Raw genomic sequence first — 13,564 nt, forward strand, 5'->3', positions numbered from 1 at the left:
TCTCAGCATCAAGCAGGTGCCTTGAACATAACAGGACTTCCATCTGCAGAACTCAGCGGTCAATTTCAACCTTGCCCTTGCTTATGCTTGTGCGCACTCAGTCGTGACTGACTCTGTGACCTGATGGACTGTATGTAGCCCACCAGCCTCTCTGTCCGTGGGATTTTTCAGGCAAGAATACCAGAGTGGGTTGCCATTTCCTCCTCCACAGTATGTTCCAAACCAAGAGACAGAACCCATGTCTCCTGCATTGGCAGGCAGGTTCTTTACCACTGGTGCCACCTGGGAAGCCTTGCCCTTGGTCTCTTTAAGCCAGCCTCTCCCACGTGGTGGTGGTCAGTCGTTCCGTCGTATCCAACTCTGCGACCCCATGGACTGCAACACACCAGGCCCCCCTGTCCTTCACCATCTCCCGGAGCTTGCTCAAACTCATGTCCATCGAGTCGGTGTTGCCATCCAACCATCTCACCCTCTGTCATCCCCTTCTGCCTTCAGTCTTTCCCAGCATCAGGGTCTTTTCCTATGAGTTGACTCTTTGCATCAGGTGGCCAAAGTATTGGAGCTTCAGCTTTGGAATATTGGAATATTCCTTCCAATGAATATTCAGGACTGATTTCCTTTAGGATGGACTGGTTTAATCTTGCAGTCCAGGGGACTCTCAAGAGTCTTCTCCAACACCACAGTTCTAGACCATCAATTCTTTGGCGCTCAGCCAACTCCAGTGCAAACCTCTGCTCTGAGAACCACATTCCTGCCCACCTGCCTGTGACACTCTGCTCGCTGACTCTGCTGTGCATAACCACAGCCAGACTCCCAATCCCTTTCTCCAAACCTGTTCATCCCCACCCCCGCTCCCCTCATAAGCCAGAGACCCTGGAGACCTCCACAGGGAATTACTCTCTCCCATCAAGTGCCCCAAGTTCTGTTTCACCTTCTGCATGGCTCTCACCCTACCACTTGCCTCCTCATTTCCTGCCACCATCCTGATTGAATCTCACCAGCCCCCTCCTTGACCTCCTCCCTGGTCTCCCAGCCTCCAGTTTCACCCCTTCCCTTCCATCTCTCTGTGGCAGCCAGAGCGAGCTTTCAAAACGCATCTGTCCCTGCCACCCCTCTCTTGACACCTTCTGGGGCTCCCCAGCACCGTCCGAAGCCAACTCTTCAGCAGGTCCACGGAGGGCCCTTGCCAACCTCCCAGGGAGGCTCACCTTGCAGCCTGCAGTCCAGCCTTCTGACTCCTCAGGGGCCTGCCTACCACGGGTGCTATTCCCTCCAGACACTCCGTCCACCCTTCCTTGCTAACTCCCTCCGTAACCTTTAGATTTCAGTTCCCGGGACTCTTCCTTGGGAAAGTCACCCCTCCCCCACCCAAACCAAGATGAACTCCTTTGCTTTCAAAGAAAAAAGCATTCTCTTCAACAGCGTTTTTCTGTCTGTTACTCCTTTACGTTGTATTCACCCGTTCAACACACATTCCCTGAGCGTTTACTCTGTGCCAGTCCCTCAGGGACAAAGCTGGGCTCTGACCCCTAGTGGAACAGACAGAAAACATTCCAAGAAATGAACGTATGCCTTAATGTCGGGCACAGATAAGACATTAAGGAGGATGTGAATTTGGGGGAGCAGAGCTGTTATTTGGGATGGTTGGGAAGACCTCCCTGGGAATGTGATATCAAACCGGGATGAGGTGAGTCAGGCATTTGCCTCAGAAACAAAACCTAAAGGGACAAGGGATCAGAGATCAAGATAAAAAATTATTTCAATTCATGTTTTAAAAAATCAAAGTCAGCCTCCCAAAATACATGATGACCAAAATTTTAAGTAAAAATAAATAAATAAATAGGACTTTCCTGGTAGTCCAGTGGTTAAGATTCTGCCCTTCTAATGCAGGAGGCATAGGTTCAATCCCTGGTTGGGAAAGTTCCACAGGCAGTGCGGCCAAAAATAAAATCCTTTCTTAAGGCAAAAAGAAACAGATTCAGTAACAGTGCTGTGAAGCCTGAGTCAAAAGGAGAAATCGATAAGACAGCCTGGAACGGGGAGAAAAGTGATGGTGGATGAGAAAAAACCTAGGACAGGGAAAGTGGAAAGAAGAGCTCCGAACATCTTAAGAGTCAGGGCGACAAGATGGCGCAGTCTGCTCGAGATTGCCCCAGGAGGTGAGAGGACTCCAGGGCTGACACAAACTCTATCTAGTCAGCGTCGGTTCCAGAAGCTGCAGCCAGCACGGAGCGTGTACTAGGCGCTCGCTAGCTCCAAGCCAATGGCACCCCACTCCAGTACTCTTGCCTGGAAAATCCCATGGACGGAGGAGCCGGGAAGGCTGCAGTCCATGGGGTCGCTGAGGGTCGGACACGACTGAGCGACTTCACTTTCATGCATTGGAGAAGGAAATGGCAACCCACTCCAGTGTTCTTGCCTGGAGAATCCCAAGGACGGGGGAGCCTGGTGGGCTGCCGTCTATGGGGTCTCACAGAGTCGGACACGACTGAAGTGACTTAGCAGCAGTAGCAGCAGCAGCTCCAAGCCAACCGCCCGGAAGTGGGAAGGCGGCGTGTTACTCCTTGCAGCCACCAGGGGTCAGCAGAGCGCCGCCCTGCCCAGCCGTGGTCTGGCCTGGGAAGTGCTGGAAGCCCAGGGGGTGACGTTATTCAAAGGAGGGTGAGACACGACCGACTGAACTGAACTGAGAACGGGGCTGGAGGTGTCTCGGGAGCAGGCTGAGAATCAGGGGTGAGCTACTCTTCCTGGCATTTCACCCAACCATCCCTCCATTTATTCACTCAGGGGGCCAGGCCACACAGTCTCATGGGGTGAGCTGATAAGCTCCAAGTTTGTCCTGAGGTCACTGGAGGAGCCTCTGGGTCCGATTTGCAGGAGCTGAGGAAGTGGGAGAAGCAGCTGGGGATTCCGGAGATACCGCTCACAGGAGCGCTGCCTCCACGGTGGGGATTAAAGAGCATGCAGTTGCCATATATGTCAGCAAGACAAAGCAACTAATAGAGTTCACAGGGACTTCCCTGATGGTGCAGTGATTAGGACTCCCTGCTTTCACTTCAGGGGACCAGGGTTCAATCCCTGACCGGGGAACTAAGATCCTGCAAGCTCTGCAGTGTAGAAAAAAAAAAAAAGCTAACCATTTTTGGATACTTACAAAGTATCATGCCCTTTTTAAATAATCTTTCATGTACCAACTCAATTTTCACATGAAAATTCTATGAAGCAGGTATTATCATTGTCCCCACGTTCCAGATGAGGAGACTGAGGCATGAAAGGGATGTCCAACAGCACAAGCTAGTAAGTGGGAGCCAGGATTTGAACCCCAAAGCCCATGGCTCTTTTTGTGGCTGCTGTAGCAAATGGCCGCAGACGGGCTGGCAACAGAAATTTATTCCTTCACGGTTCTACTGGCTGGAAGCCCCAAATCAGGGTGTCAGCAGGGTCCTGCCTCTCTGAAGGCTCTAGAGAAGAGCTGTTTTCCAGCGTTCAGATGTTCCTTGGCATCCGTCTAGTCTCGGCCTCTGTTTTCACGGGGCCTCCTCTTCTTTCTCCCTATGTACTTGTATTTTTCCTGTGCATCACCTCTTCTGTTGTGTTTTGTTTTTTTGGCTGCGTGGCGGCTTTCAGGATCTTAGTTCCTGAACCAGGAATCGAACCCGAGCCAACCCTCGGCCACGAAAAGCAAGGGAGTCCCAACCACTGGACCACCAGGGGATTCCCTCCTCCCTGTCTCTTATAAAGACACTTGTCACTGGGGTTAGGGCCTGTCCAGATAATCCAGGATGATCTCATCTCAGAGCCCTTAATTACACCTGCAAAGACTCTTTCACCAGATAAGGTCACATTCAGAAGTCCCAGGGTTAGGACACAGACATATATCTCTTGGGGTCGGAGAAGGGGCAATATTCAACCCCCTACAACTCCTCCCCATGATCCTATTATTATCATTGCGGTCATTGGTATTATGCTATGAACCTGAAGGGCAGCCTGGGGCTGGAATTAAGTTAGCCAAGTGGGCGATGGGGAAGTCAGGCACAGCAAGGAGCAAGCATGTGGAATAATTGCAGGGACTTCCCTGGCAGTTCAGTGGTTAAGACTCCACGTTTCTACTGCAGGGCGGGGGGCAGGGGTTCGATCCCTAGTCGGGGAACTAAGGTCCCACATGTTGCCTGGTGCAGCCAAAAATAATGATTGCAACCGTGTCCTGTCATTGCCCCGCCTTCCCCTGCTGCCTCCACAGCCGATGCTCAGCTTCTTGCTGAGTCCCCCTCTGCAGGGTCAGTTGTGGCGAGAGAGTCCCTTTGTCTCTGGCAGGAGCAGCCCCTGGACAGGAAGAGCAGTCAGCCCACCTCCATGAGCGTGCCCACACCTCCCTCCTTGGTGGGCAGGACCACAGGCTCACCATCCCCGGCTCTGGCCGCCCCCTCAGGGGGCACACCAGCTAGTTTGCTGCTTGCCACTCATTTAGTTCTCCACCTGGGCCCATGGTCTCACCCGGTGTCACTTGGGGGGTCAGGGAACCAGCCCAGTGATGCTGACCCTCCCGCTGTGAGCTGTGCTGTAATGAGCATCTGTTCCCGGAGGCTTGCTGTCTTCTTTTGGCACCTACTGACAGGTGACAGTCAGGCCTGGATGTCCTCTGGAGGCTAGAGTCTTTCCCTGACATCTTGGGTGGCTTGAAGGGGACAAGACGGGGCTGGAAGATGGGAGGCAACCAGAACACCCAAGTGTCAGGCCGGGTGACACTTAATGTGGGGTCATTTATCCAGTTGGTGGGTGGTGTTTTCATTCCCCACTTTAAAAAGAAAAATTTTAAAAATTTCTTTGATGACAGCAGGTCTTAGCTGTGGCGCTCGGGACCTTCGATCTTTGTTGTGGCATGTGGGACCTTTCACTGCGGCATGTGGGATCAAACCCCGGCCCCCTGCATTGGGAGCCCGGAGTCTTAGCCAGTGGACCACCAGGGAAGTCCTCCCCACTTCCTTTATTCTTCCCATTAATTGTCAGTAGATTACTAGGCTACCTGGGGCTTCCCTGGTAGCTCAGAGGGTAAAGAATCTGACTGCAGTGCAAGAGAACCAGGTTCGATCCTTGGGTCAGGAAGATCCCCTGCAGAAGGGAATGGCTACCCACTGCAGTATTCTTGCCTGGAGAATTCTATGGACAGAGGAACCTGGCAGGCTACAATCCATAGAATCGAAAAGAATCGGACACGACTGAATAGCTAACACATACTAGGCTACCTAAAACTACTCGTGTAGCACGTCCCCTTGCCTTATTTCTCTCCAGCATTTAGCTCCATCTGATGTGGATATTTTCTTGTTTAATCTATTGTGACATCCCACCTGGATGTGAGCTCCAGTGACAAGAATCTCTGCCCGTTTCTTCCCTGCTAGATCCTTGGAGCTTCTGGCACACAGGAGGTGCTCAAAACATGTTTGCTGGCTAGCTGGCTCAAAACCAAAAACAGGACAACTCTGGGGCCAGGTTGGTCTGCCCAGGTCTCCCAATGACCCTTCATCATTCACTGCATGTGCTTTAAATGAAGAGTTTTACTCTCAGAACTCAGTACAAAACTGTCTGTTCAAGGAATACATTCCTTGGGGGTGCGGTACCCCATTAGTACCCCCTGGTGGTCAGAGGAATCAGCTCCTTGAGAACCTGACTATTGGAACCCTGGCCTTGAACAGGGCCTGGTCCAGGGACTCCTACTATAAGTTTGTGAAGTGCAGAAGTGAAAGCAGAAAAGATGAAGATTAGACATGTATAAGGACTTCCCAGGAAGTGAACGCCCGGGGTATGTTAGGGACTCCACGAGTCACAGGTCTGTCCCAGGAGGTCTCAAGGACAGGGTTTCGCCCACATCTTGGACAAATCCCCTCCCTCCCCCCGGGAGTTCAGACCCAGCACCTGCTCCCTCAGCCATTTCTGCCTCATCTGGTTCAAGGGCAGCTCCATCCTCCAGGCCGTGGTGCCAAAACCGCTGCATTTCCGGACTCCACCTCCCTTTCTGTCACCCTCACATCTGGTCGCCAGCCAATCCCTCAGCTCGGCCTTTGAAATATCCCCAGAATCCCACCACTTCCCCCCACCCCCTGTGCCTCCTGGCTGGACCACCATCACCTCATCTCTGACTTTTTTTTTTTTTCCCTTTTATCTCTCTGACTTTTCCAGTCGCCTCCTCAGCTGGGCTCCAGGCTTCTGCTTTCACGCCTTACGATTCCTTCTCCAGCCAGCAGTCCAAATTTCAGAAATAGGAATTAGAGGGACGTCCCTGGTGGCTCAGATGGTGAAGAATCTCTCTGCAATGCAGGAGACCTGGGTTTGACCCCTGGGTCGCGAAGATCCCCCTGAGACAGAAATGGCAACCCACTCCAGTATCCTTGTCTGGAGAATCCCATGGACAGAGGAGCCTGGTGGGCTACAGTCCGTGGGCTCACAAAGAGTCGGACACAACTGACTGACTATAACACTTTCACTTTCAACACTTCCCTTGGTGGTCCAGTGGCTGAGACTCCCCAACGCTTCCACGGAAGGGAGCGTGGTTTCGATTCCTGGTTGGGGGTACGTGCCCTGTGGTGCCGCTAAAAATAAAAATATACGAATCAGATCAGGCCCCTCCCCAACCTAACACCCTCTAAGCCCGTGGAAGCCAAACTCCTCCCCGCAAGGCCCCGCCCACTGCAGCTGGCCCCGCCCACTGCCCGCCAGACATGCTGAGGCCCTTTTCCTCCCTAGCTCCTCCATCCCACCTCAGGGCCTTTGCGCTTGCCAGTCCTCCTGCCTTTTCCCGTAGATTCATCTCATCCCTCAGGTTTCCCAGCAAATGTCACTTCCCCTGAGAGGGCTTCCTGCCATCATAACCACTCTCCGGTAGTTTTATTTCTCTTGCCTCGCTCTTTTCTCTCTTTCACAGCTCAGTATGAGCAGAAATCATCTTTTTCATGTACTTGTTTCCTTGCTTGCCCCCCACATACACACGTAAGGACCTTGTTTGCTTTGTTCACTGATGTCTCCCAGCCCCTGGCACACAGGGGGAAGTCATAAAATTTTTAGGACTGAAGAATTGCATCAATTTTATTTATATAATATTCTCATTGAAAGCAAACACGTTTTAAAATTCAATAATTCTTAAATCTGTAAGATGCAAACTAAATCTCCCTTGACCACGTTGCCGTTTTTTTATAAAAGGACCCATTTCCTCACACTTTCACTAAATCTGGAGATCTACAGTGTTTTTTTTTTTTTAGTTTTGCTTTGCTTTTTAATATTCTGGCTGTGTGGTGCAGGGCACGTGGGATCATAGTACCCTTACCAGGGATTGAACCTGGGGCCCCTACCTTTGAAGGGCTGAGTCCTAACCACCAGATGATCAGGGAAGTCCCACCACCACTACTGTGTTTTCAAGTCTGTCTACAGGCAAAGGACAGCTTGTTGCCTTTTTAATTTCAATTTCTTGATTATCATGACAGTTGAGCACTTTCCCATGTGTTTATGTGTCAGACACATTTCTTTTGTGATTTGCCTTTGTGCATCTGGACCATTTTCCCCATTGAGTTCTCTGTAATGGGTCATCTGCCTTTTTCTTATTGATTGGTAGGAGCTCTTTATTTATGATGTATGTCAATCCATTGTCTCTTAATTTTTTGTCCATCCTGGTACTAATCTTTTAACATCGTTTACAGTATCTTTACTACTGCAGAGTCATTTGCATTTGTGCGGGGGTGGGGATTGGGGAGCACAGTTCAACCCACAACACCTCCCTTCCCCATTTCCTATCATTTGATATTATGAACGAGATCATACAAGCAAAAGACTACACAAAGCAACCTGCCAAGTTTATGCAATAACGATAATTAAGTGGTCACCTGGGTACTCACCAGCCACAATGAGACTTCTGCTGCAGCCCCTTGGCCCCCACCCTCCAGCCCACAGCATCTTCCTCCTTCACCCCCAGACTCAACCTCTCTCCTAAATCTCAGGTTAACCATTCTCTTGATTTATTACCCTATTATTCATCATTCTCGCATCACCCAGGCTCACATCCCTAAGTAATAGATTGTTTATTGTGCCTGTGTTCAGACTTTTAAAAAATAGGTTATTTCTGTACTCCCTCTAGTACTTATTTCTTTCACAAAGGTGAAATGGGGGAAGCCTGTGGATGTGGGGGAGAAGTTCATTTATTTGGGGAGTATTGTTATATTCTCCCCATCTTACAGATGAGGGGAGTGAGACACAGAGAGGTGAAGGAAACTGCTCAAGGTCACACAAGTCACGTCAGAATTACAATGAGCCCATTGAGTCCCCTTCCTAAAACTCTGCTCTCTTAGTAGAGAAGAGTGAGATTAAGAAGTCACTGGAACCCTCCAAACACACAAACACGCACACACCCGTGCTCTTACAGCCTACCAAAATCCTTGCGCCTCTCCTTTTTTTTTTTTAAGATTTACTTATTTATTATTAGTTTTTTGACTGCACTGGATCTTCGTTGCTGCAGTGAGCTTTCTTACCTGTGGTGAGCGGGGGCTACTCTTCATTGTGGTGCGTGGGCTTGTCATCGCAATAGCGTCTCTTGTTGAGCATGGGCTGTAGGCATGCGGGCTTCAGTAGTTGTGGCACACGGGTCCTCGCCCCTCTCCTTGATTTCCCCTGATTACAGGGACCTCACCACCTCTCAAGGACACATACTATTCTTTCCCATCTCTTCCACCCCAGGAGAGGTCTCCATGTTTTGGTGAGAAACATCTCCTAAGCTGAGGAAGGCCAAGGAGAGCTGAATGTGGCTGAGAGACTGAGAAGCTAGGGCAAGACATGTCAGGGATGAGACCAAGAGGGCCTCAACTGCCACTGTTTCTAGATTCTCTAACAGGCCCCGGGTGGTAATGGCTCAGTGCTTTGCCTGCCCTGGGGGTGGCACAGCTGTCCTAGATGTTCCCCAAACCTTTGTCAAGAGTCCTTTCAGGGACTTCCTTGGTGGTACAGTGGTTAAGAATTCGCCTTGCAATGTAGGGGACACGGGTTTGATCCCTGGTCAGGGAACTAAGATCCCACATGCCTGCACTCCATGCCCACACATGGCCATGAAGATCCTGCTTGCAGCAACTAGGACTGCATTCAGTTAAATAAATATAAATATTTTTTAAATGAAATAAAATAAACCCTGGGAGATTCACAGAAAACCCTCTGACCCCTGACTGCTTAAAAAAAAATTCTTTTATGAAAGCTATCTCGGTTCCCGGTTAGAGGGTCCCAGCTCTTCCCCACAGGGTCCCACCTGATGCATATACTCTGCCCCAGAAGCGATCCTGTTTCTTCCCAGCTCTATGACCAGAGCTGCCGAAGGGCATGGACATCACAGAACAGCCCACCCATTTCACAGATGGGAAAACTGAGACCCCAAATGGTTGTGTTTATCAGTCACTCTGTGAGTGGAGTCAAGGGCACATGAGGGTGAATGTGTCTTTGGATGGGCATGTATATCTTGCAGATTTAATGCCTGGCTCTATTCTCAGTTTTGAGGCTTCCCAGGCGATGCTAGTGGTAAAGAACCCACCTACCAATGCAGGAGACATAAGAGACGTGGGTTCAATCCCTGGGTCGGGAAGATCCCCTGGAGGAGGGCATGGCAACCCACTCCAGTATTCTTGCCTGGAGGATCCCATGGACAGAGGAACTTGGTGGCCTACAGTCCATAGGGTTGCAAAGAGTCAGAAAGGACTGAAGTGACACAGTAACACATTCTCAGCTTTAAGTGGCTTAACTCAGCAGTTTTCAGACTTTTTGTTCTCTTTACATTGTTGGAGAAGGAAATGGCAACCCACTCCAGTACTCTTACCTGGAATATCCCATGGACTGAGAAGCCTGGTAGGCTACAGTCCATGGGGTCGCAAAGAGTCGGACACCAATGAGTGACTTCACTTCACTTACATTTTTAGGGAAGACCAAAGAGCTTTTATTTCTGTTTCATAAGTCATATCAGAATAAAACTGGAAATTCTTGAAAAGGATTCAGAAGGCATTTTTAAATAGCAATAATAAATGCATTACAGGCTTATATAAATAACCTATTTTAAGAAAAATTTTAGTGAAAGGAGTGTCATTATTTTACACTTTTGCAAAGCTCCTTAAAGTCCAGCCTCACAGAAAACAGCTGGACACTCCTGCTGCTTATGCCTGGGGTCTGCTGTGATATCACAGGCCAGGGAGCCTCTGAAACCTCCCCCATCACTGGATGCTCATGGAGAAGGAAGTGGAAAGGCAGAAAATGTCTCGGTATGAAAATGTGACCTCATAGACCCCCTGAGATGGTCTCAGGAACGAGTGCCCACGTCACACATAAAAGATTAGCTCTCAAATTGTTCAGTGTGGTTGTCCTGATTGAACCTACGGACCTCCCAAGGACTGGGGTACAGGTATCCAAGGAACTTCAGTGACCAGGATCCTGGTGTCTTAGCTCCACCACTGCTCCAATGGGAACCCCAACATCAGTTTCCCACTAGCCCATAAATGAGCACTAAGGGATTATAGCGCCTCCCACATATCTTGGAGCAGCTAACCCTGTGCCCCACAACTACTGAGGCTGTGCTCTAGAGCCTGTGCTCCACAACAAGGGAAGCTACCCACCGCAAGAAGCCTGTGCACTGCAATGGGAGAGCGAGTAGGCCCTGCTCAGCACAGCTAGAGAAAGCCTGCGTGCAGCAATGAAGACCCAGCACAGACAAAAATAAACTAAATAAATGAAATTTGTATTGTTGTCCAGGCACTCAGTCGTATCTGACTCTTTGCAACCCCAAGGACTGCAGCATGCCAGGCTTCCCGGTCCTTCACCATCTCTCGGAGTTTGCCCAGATTCATGTCCCTTGAGCTGATGATGCCACCCAACCATCTCATCCTCTGTTGTCCCCTTCTCCTCCTGCCTTCAATCTTTCCCAGCATCAGCGTCTTTGCCAATGAGTTGGCTCTTTGCATCAGGTGGCCAAAGTATTGGAGCTTCAGCATCAGTTCTTGCAATGAATATTCAAGATTGATCAACCTTATTCAAAGTTGATCTCCTTTAGGATTGACTAGTTTGATCCCCTTGCAGTCCAAAGGACTCTCAAGAGTCTTCTCTAGCACCACAGTTCAAAAGCATCAACTCTTTGGTGCTCAGCCTTCTTTAAATGAATATTAAAAATAATTTTTTTAAAAAAAAAGAGTGTTCCTATCAGCCCGTGTACATGAGGGTGCAGAGATGTGTGCCTTGGTTCCTCTGTCCAACCTGAGGAAGACCCTAGCTCTCTGCCAGCCCTGCCCACCCGCCTCCCCTAAGACTTCCAGCCCACCTTCATCAGTTGCACTGCGGTCTCCTAGGAGTACTTCATGCTCACATGTTCAGCTGGTCCCACTCTTCTCAACCGCATGGACTGTAGCCTGCCAGGCTCCTCTGTCCATGGGATCCTCCAGGCAAGAATACTGGAGTGGGTTGCCATACTCTCCTCCAGAGGATCTTCCAAACCCCGGGACTGAACCCGGGTGTCATGTCTCCTGCATTGGCAGGTGGGTTCTTTACCACTGAGTCACCTGGGAAGCCCCCTAGCAGCACTTAAGCACCTGGAAACCCCCATGCCAGGCTGCTGAAGGGGCTTGGGAGGGAGAGATTTTGTATTTTCTACCAGAGTGGAAAAGAACTGGCTGGATCACCTGGGTCTCCAGATCTCTATGGGAGGTACTATAATCCCTTAGTTCCCATTTATGGTCTAATGGGAAGCTCCAAAGTTAGGGTTCCCGCAGGAGTAGTGGTGGAACTAAGACCCCAGGATCCTGATCTCTGAAGTTCCTTGGACACCTGTGTCCCAGTCCCTGGGAAGTCTAGATGTCAAATCCTGGTCTTATAAGGTGGGGGGTGGGGGGTGGGGTTGGGGGGGCGCTGGCGGGGGGGGGTGTTGAGCCCAAGGTCCCCTTCTTGTCCAGATGGCCTCGCTGACATTCTTAAGTTCTCTCCTGGTAAAGGGTCTCTAACGCCTGGATTTGCTCCCCTAGAGGGGACGCTGACGTCTGGGTCTCCACCCCTACAGGAGCGGGCGCAGGGTGCCTTCCTTGTCTTGAGGAGCTGCTGGGTGCTGAGTATTCTTAGGGAACATGGGGTGATAGTTCCTTCCAGTGGGGTATATAGAGATAGAGCCTGGACTCCGGTGTTCCCCTCTTGGGGTGGGGAAGCCGACTTCGAGGTTCCCGTTCTGGTGGGCTAAGGGGGCTCAGACATCTGAGCAGCCCAGGACTCCCTTGCTTGGAACCCCCTACCTGAATATTCATTGGAGGGACTGAGGCTGAGGCTGAAGCTCCAATACTTTGGCCACCTGATGCGAAGAGCCGACTCATTGGAAAAGACCCTGATTGATGCTGGCAAAGATTGAAGGCAGAAGAGGAAGAGAGAAGACCAGACGGTTGGATGGCCTCATCGACTCAATGGACATGAGTTTGAGCAAACTCCGGGAGATGGTGAGGGACAGGGAGGCCTGGCGTGCTGCGGTCCATGGGGTCGCAAACAGTCGGACACGACGGAGCCACTGAACAACAACCGCGGAAAAGATCAGAGTGGCTGACGCGGGGCAGGACCGAAGGGAGGAGACTCCGTGGGCGGGGCTCCAGCAGGCCCCGCCCCCGCCCGCCGGCGCTGTCTCCACGCATCCAAGTCTGCGAGGCCTCGGCGGGCGCGGAGAGCCTAGCGACACAGCCCGCGCGCCCCGCCGAGCCCGGCCCGCCCCGGGGTCTATGGGGCCGCTCCTCTGCGCCGCCCGGCCGGCCCCACGCCGCGCCCGGAGACTGCCCTCGCGGTCAGATAACGAGGCGGTGGGTCTTGCAGGTAGGGGACGCCAGGGGGCAGGTATGAGAGGACAGGGAACTCCTGAGTCCTGGAGGTGAAGGGGACCGGGACTCCAGTGTCCTGGGGGCTAGGGCAGCGGAACGCCTGTCTCCCGGGGCTGAGAGTAGGGGCGCACGGAGGTTGAGTCTTGGAGAATTAGGGGCCTGGGGGATCTGAACGCCAAGATCTAGGGCATCGGGGGACCTGGCTGGGAAGGCTTGGGGGCGGCGTGGATGTGGGGAGCGGGGCTGGACCCTGAATGCCTAGCCCTGGAGGAATGAAGACCTAATTGAACATGTTTCCGGTTCTGGGGAATCTGAATACCAGGACACCTGGGCTCAGAATTCTGGATCCATCCTGAGGGCTACCTGGGGCTGAGGAGCTGGCCGCTGCATCGGGGGTCTTCAGGGAGGAAGTTGTGGTTGCGGAGATTTGGCGGCCCAGACACGTGGCATCACCCCCAGGGTTTGAGGGGTGGTCCCTGGGAAAAGCATCGGGTGGGGTCCCTAGTTTCTGCCTCCCCCCTGCCCCTATCTCTTTAACCGAGCCTGGGAAATAGGCGTACCGCAGATGCAAAAACCAGACTCCCGGGATGGGCTTGTGGTGGGAGCAGGTCCCCGGGGTAGAGGGCTCTGGGGGCTGGAGCCGGTCTTGCCTGGGCCCCGGCGAGGCGCCCGCCCCCCGCCCGGCTTTGGGCATGCTTGGCACGCAGCGCGCGGGCCGG

The sequence above is a fragment of the Ovis canadensis genome, chromosome 14, assembly GCF_042477335.2.
Source record: "Ovis canadensis isolate MfBH-ARS-UI-01 breed Bighorn chromosome 14, ARS-UI_OviCan_v2, whole genome shotgun sequence".
Taxonomy (NCBI): Eukaryota; Metazoa; Chordata; class Mammalia; order Artiodactyla; family Bovidae; genus Ovis; species Ovis canadensis.